Source organism: Paramisgurnus dabryanus, chromosome 19 (genome assembly GCF_030506205.2).
Source record: "Paramisgurnus dabryanus chromosome 19, PD_genome_1.1, whole genome shotgun sequence".
In the NCBI taxonomy this organism is placed as follows: domain Eukaryota; kingdom Metazoa; phylum Chordata; class Actinopteri; order Cypriniformes; family Cobitidae; genus Paramisgurnus; species Paramisgurnus dabryanus.
In genome coordinates this window covers 23858309-23864439 of record NC_133355.1, presented here as the reverse complement: position 1 = coordinate 23864439, position 6131 = coordinate 23858309, and the positions used below count along the sequence as shown (strand labels likewise).

Here is a 6131-nt window from a genome sequence, read left to right as displayed (position 1 = left end):
TCTTACAGAGTTACTCCCCTATATGCTTCCACAAAAAATAACAGCAACTTAAGCCTATTGGGAAGCAGATGGGAACTAGTTCTGTATGAAAAAGTTTATGTAAGACAAGGATGTTGTGAAAGGTAAATAAAGTCTCGGGTTACACAAAGGTTGGCAAATACCTCACAAGACTCTGTACAGACCAGTCATACTAATTGTTGCAGTTTATATCGTTCACAGTAATAGCACTGTGGCATATTGGTAATAATATGTGACCCTGCCTGTGAAAGCCCAGGTAAACTCACTTTTGTGATTTACTATTTTATATATTAAACATCCTACATAATGTAAAGACAATTCTGTAAAAAATATAATCTATATGCGGCGGTTTCCCCAGACACGGATTAGACTAGTCCCTGACTAAAATAAATGTAAGAGCTGTCCAAACTAAAAACTACTTGCACTGACATTTTTAAAGAAAATAGAAGATTGTACACACTTAAAATACTTTATTTCAGTCAGATTAACTAAACAAACTTGTTTTTGTAAAATGCTTTGATCTGAATGAAACTCCATCACGCCTGAAATCACAATATCACACAAATATTGTTTTGTTCAGTCTGTTTGATCATTTAAAAAGCTAAAAAGATTTGTGACCAAGCTGTGAGACAGTCAACAGTGTTAACATTGTGTTGTGTTTTAGTGGGATTCATGAAGAACCTCCTGAGCTCAGCTGTGTGTTCATAAAGAGTGATGGGTCAATGGAGAAACGTTCTTCATTCAGTGAGACAGACGCTCCTGCTGATGAGAGGTGAGAACAGTATCATGATTTATCACAGGCGTGGACCTCTTGAGATGTCCTCTCTGAGATGTAATGACGTTTCAATTAAAATTAACACTGTTTTCAGAATTAATAAAAAATGAAAAGAGTTTGTGACGAAAATATTACAGTTTCTAACAGTGTTGTTGTGTTTTAGTGAATTTCATGGAGAATCTACTGAGACCAGCTGTGTGTCCATAAAGAGTGACTGGTCAATGAGAAAACCTCCTTCATTCAGTGAGACTGATGAGAGGTAAGTTTCATGTTTTAGATAAAACCACTTTATCAACCTGCATTCCATCAGTTGTAAAACTTTGTTTCATTTGTACAGTCAGTATGGCGTGGTGACAAAAATGTGAAACCAGTCTTACAGAAGCACAAAACGTATGCGAGATGACGTAGGGATCAGGAAGTATAGAAGGGAATAACTTCTGTGCCTTAAACGCTTCGTATGTGTCTGTCAAAAAATGTAAAGATATTATGTTAGCGATTTATCAAAATTAGTTTATGATGAGTTGTCACTTGCACACTTTGTGCCCATATGAGGTTTTTTGAGAAGGGTGATAGACTGTCTGCGCCTTGAGACAGAGCACTCATTCACAAATTAAGCTAGACGAGCACTTCTTACGTCCAAAAACTCAGCCTCCACTTTGTAGCTTACCATTTCGCCCAGACCTGCACAGTGAGCTTTCAAGGGATCAGCCAAAAGATACTGGATATACACTATATTGCCAAAAGTTTTTGGGACGCCTGCCTTTATATGCACATGAATCTGAATGACATCCCATTCTTAATTCATAGGGTTTAATATGGAGTTGGCCCACCCTTTGCAGCTAACAGCTTCAACTCTTCTTGGAAGAGTTTCTACAAGGTTTAGGAGTAGGGTTGGGTACCGAAAATCGGTGCCAATAGGGAACCGGTTCTAACGTAAACGGTAGTAACCAGACTGAATACGAATGAAAAATTCGGTGCCTGATTTCGGTTCCTGACTTTTCTTTACCGCCACCTGGTGTTCCGATATGCAGACTTCAGATGCAAAAGCCTCTAAAATGCCATCTGAGATTTTCTTCTCAAATTATCATTTTTATCAAGCTTGTATGTTTATGTTCAGTTATTTCACTTTAATGTCAATGAAAATTACATATTAATTGTCATTAAAGTGAAATTACTGATCCAAAATATATGAGCTTGATAAAAATGCTCATTTTAGAAGAAAATCTCAGATGGCATTTAGAGGCTTTTGCATGTGAAGTATATATATATATATATATATATATATATATATATATATATATATATATATATATATATATATATATATATATATATATATATATATATAAAGTTCCAGTAAATAAAAGTTTTTTTTTTTGACAACGTGTGTGCCTTTTTTTCTAAAGTACCGATATAAGAATCGTTTAAAGGACAAGTTCGGTATTTTAGACTTAAAGCCCTGTTTTCAGATTGTTTATGGTGAAATAGAATGGTTTTGACTGAAATTTCGACATTTTCGGCTGCCCTAAGAATTTTCGTGTGTTTGTGTTTCAGCTCAGACCTCTGCAATGGGTTTAATGGTGCACTGGAACAATCCTTCCTAAAATGCATTAAACTTTCGTTTATAAAGATGTGAAACTCACCGAGTGGTCAGGGGTGTTCACTGATATGCTTACACAAAAATCGCTGCAAAAGATGCTTTCCAACAGCTGTTTTAGCATTCGTTGTTAACTTGTGGACCTATTTTTCCAAACGCCTCACACCCGTACATTCTTCCGCTTAGAGCTTGAATAATAAACACTCCAGCCCAGGTGGTGCCGCTAATCCGCCTTTGCCTATTGCAAGAATAGAAACAAAGTTCCCGGCGCGGAGTAATACCGTACCTCACAGCACAACTAATACAAGTCCATGGGGCTGGTAAAAACTACGATAAAACCTGTTGGAATGCGTCTTTTGGAGCGATTTTTGTGTGAGCATACCAGTGAACACCCCTGACCACTCGGTGAGTTTCACGTCTTTGTAAACGAAAGTTTAATGCATTTTAGGAAGGATTGTTCCAGTGCACCATTAAATCCATTATAGAGGTCTGAGCTGAAACACAAACACGCGAAACTTCTCAGGGCAGCCGAAAATGTCGAAATTTCAGTCAAAACCATTCTATGTCACCATAAACAATCTGAAAACAGGGCTTTAAGTCTAAAATACCGAGCTTGTCCTTTAAGAACCGGAACCGTTTAAAAAAATACCGAGTAGGTACTGGTATCGAATAAAACCCAACCGATACCCAACCCTATTTAGGAGTGTGTTTATGGGAATTTGGCAAAATTTTTTAAGGTCAGACACGGATGTTGGACAAGAAGGCCTAGCTCGTAGTCATCTCAGGGTTCTGTGCAGGCCAGTAAAGTTCCTCCACACCAAACTCGCGCATTTTTTGGCGCTTTTCCATTGCTTAGTACGCCATGGTTTGGGTCAGGTCGGGTCAGCTTACCTCACTTTGGCTTGGTTAGCTTCTCCATCGAGTGTAGTAACACTTGGGAGTGGGAGGGATTATAGGCGTGTCCTTATATTTGCGCTGCCTACTGCTGTGACATCATACAAGTGAAAGTGTCGTTGTACATTCCCATATATTCATTTATTTCTTAGTCTTAATAATATGTGACCCTGCCTGTGAAAGCCCAGGTAAAGTCACTTTTGTGATTTATTATTTTATATATAAAACATCCTACATAATGTAAAGACAATTCTGTAAAAAATATAATCTATATGCGGCGGTTTCCCCAGACACGGATTAGACTAGTTCTAGACTAAAATAAATGTAAGAGCTGTCCAAACTAAAAACCACTTGCACTGACATCTTTAAATACATCAGTGCTCTTTGTTTTGCCTCAAATGCACACAGGTCATGTTTTTAGTACTGTAAGGTATGTTATAAATCCTAAATAAACTAAGGCCTAGTCTTGGCTTAAGCTAATCCCGGTCCGGGAAACCACCACTGTATCTTTAATATTGACTGAATAAGACCATTTTAAAGATTGAAATCAATGATTAAAATTCAACTTTGATGCTCATTATCTCATAATTAGATAATGAGACTTTAACCTGTTTTTTACAGGCAGAGTCACATATACTTTGGAGAAACCTAAAATCTTGATGTTGAAACAAAGATAACCTGTTATTTGTTACCTACTAAATGCTTGATAAAGATATTTGTCAGAAATGTTATTTTTCTGATTACCAACAGAAACAAACAAGATGAAACAAGATGTGAGTCCATCTCTTCTAAAAAGAAGCAGCTGGACTCTATTTTTAAGGTATAAGAGTTTTGTGTTGGATCTACGTTTAGCTGCCAAAACACTGAACATAAGTGGTACATACACAAACAATATAAGCTTTCCTATACACACAGTTATATAGTACCCAGCTAACAGAAAAAAGTTCTAAGAACGTTCCCTGAAAGTGCCCAAGGTTCCCAAAAACGTTCTGCCAACGGAAAAAGTGTCCAGTTTTCTTGACGTTCTAAGAACCTTTTTGTGTTGTCTCAACGTTAGAGCAATGTTACATTTTACCATTTTTAAACGTTATGACAATGTCATGTCTTAATGTTCACACAATGTTTAAAACAACAACTGTTTATTATATTGACTTGTTTGACTATTATGTAAATGATAGAGAAACATTGCATTTTATTTTTTTATAAAACATTATTTCTGAATGTTCAGTAAATATATTGCTGTAGAAAACACAATTCACTTATTAGGCTTAGATGTTGATGTTTTGTTTAATTTTAAGTCACCATTATTGTGATTAGTGTTTGTTTTAGTTGGACTCTTGACTTTTTGCTTGTTTGTTTTTTCCTGGTTGTGTTAACTTTGTGTTAATACACCACATTTGTTATGAACATGTAAAGTTAATAGTGTTATTCTGTGGTAGTTGGTACATAATGGTAAATATCATCACCTAATTAATTTACTAATCAAAAGTTTATTTTCTGTCAATGATGTAAATGAGATCCAGCACTTTCACAGCAGTTTGTCATTAAGGAGTTTTAGAAACTTAACACAAAAAATATCCGCTGTATATTTGGGACACACAAACCTCAAGAATCAGAGTATGAATCTCAACCATGGTGACAAATAAAATTGTAAAAAAAACATTATTTATCCATGCTGCAGTGCATGCTGGGAGTCCTGAATGAGATTTGTAATTTGTTGATACCCAGCATGCATTGCAGCATGAAGTTTTTCATTTATTTGTCACCATGGTTGAGATTCATACTCTGATTCTTGATGTTTGTGCATCCCAAATATACAGCGGATATTTTTTGTCCAAAGTTTCTAAAACTCCTTAATGACAAACTGCTGTGAAAGTGCTGGATCTCATTTACATTATTGACAGAAAATAAACTTTTGATTAGTAAATTAATTAGGTGATGATCCTTACCATTATGTACCAACTACCACAGAATTACACTATTAACTTTACATGTTTATAACAAATGTGGTGCATTAACAAAAAGTTAACACACCCTGGAAAAAACTAGCAAGCAAAAAGTCAAGAGTCAAGAGTCCAACTAAAACAAACACTAATCACAACAATGGTGACTTAAAATTAAACAAAACATCAACATCTAAACCTAATAAGTGAATTGTGTTTTCTACAGCAATATATTTACTGAACATTCAGAAATAATGTTTTATAAAAAAATAAAATGCAATGTTTCTCTATCATTTACATAACAGTCAAACAAGTCAGCATAATAAACAGTTGTTGTTTTAAACATTGTGTGAACATTAAAACATGACATTGTCATAACGTTTAAAAATGGTCAAATGTAACATTCCTCTAACGTTGAGGAACCACAAAAACGTTCTTAGAACGTCAAGAAAACTGGACACTTTTTCCGTTGGCAGAACGTTTTTGGGAACCTTGGGAACTTTCAGGGAACGTTCTTAGAACTTTTTTCTGTTAGCTGGGTACTTGCATGGGTCCACATAGATTCCCACAAATGGTAACAAAAGTGATAGTTGTCATTCCTGTCCTCAGTATCACTAGATGCTGGTTACTGTTCAAATTTGGGAATGACTTCTAATTTTCTGAATTTAAATGCAATATTTGATTTGCAATCTGAAATTGATTATAAGGAAGAATATTATGTAGCCTAATTATTTTATTTTATGATTATTAAGTGCACATTTAATACAATTTATATTTAATAAATGAATCGTTATTGAATATTATGATAATACACACCGACCAGTCATCTAAATCAAATGTCTCAAGAGCCAAACAATATTAAGCAATTTTAGTAGTTGACTTTAGTTTTTCATTCCCTAAATAA

General features: G+C 35.1%; 1 long non-coding RNA gene across 1 annotated transcript; it reads left to right on the top strand.

Moving 5' to 3' along the window:
* Window positions 1-681: 681 nt before the first annotated feature.
* LOC135784064 (uncharacterized) lies at window positions 682-1052 on the top strand. Its single transcript, XR_010545977.1, has 2 exons — window positions 682-790; window positions 957-1052. It is a non-coding gene; the product is annotated as an uncharacterized lncRNA (long non-coding RNA).
* Window positions 1053-6131: the final 5079 nt, after the last annotated feature.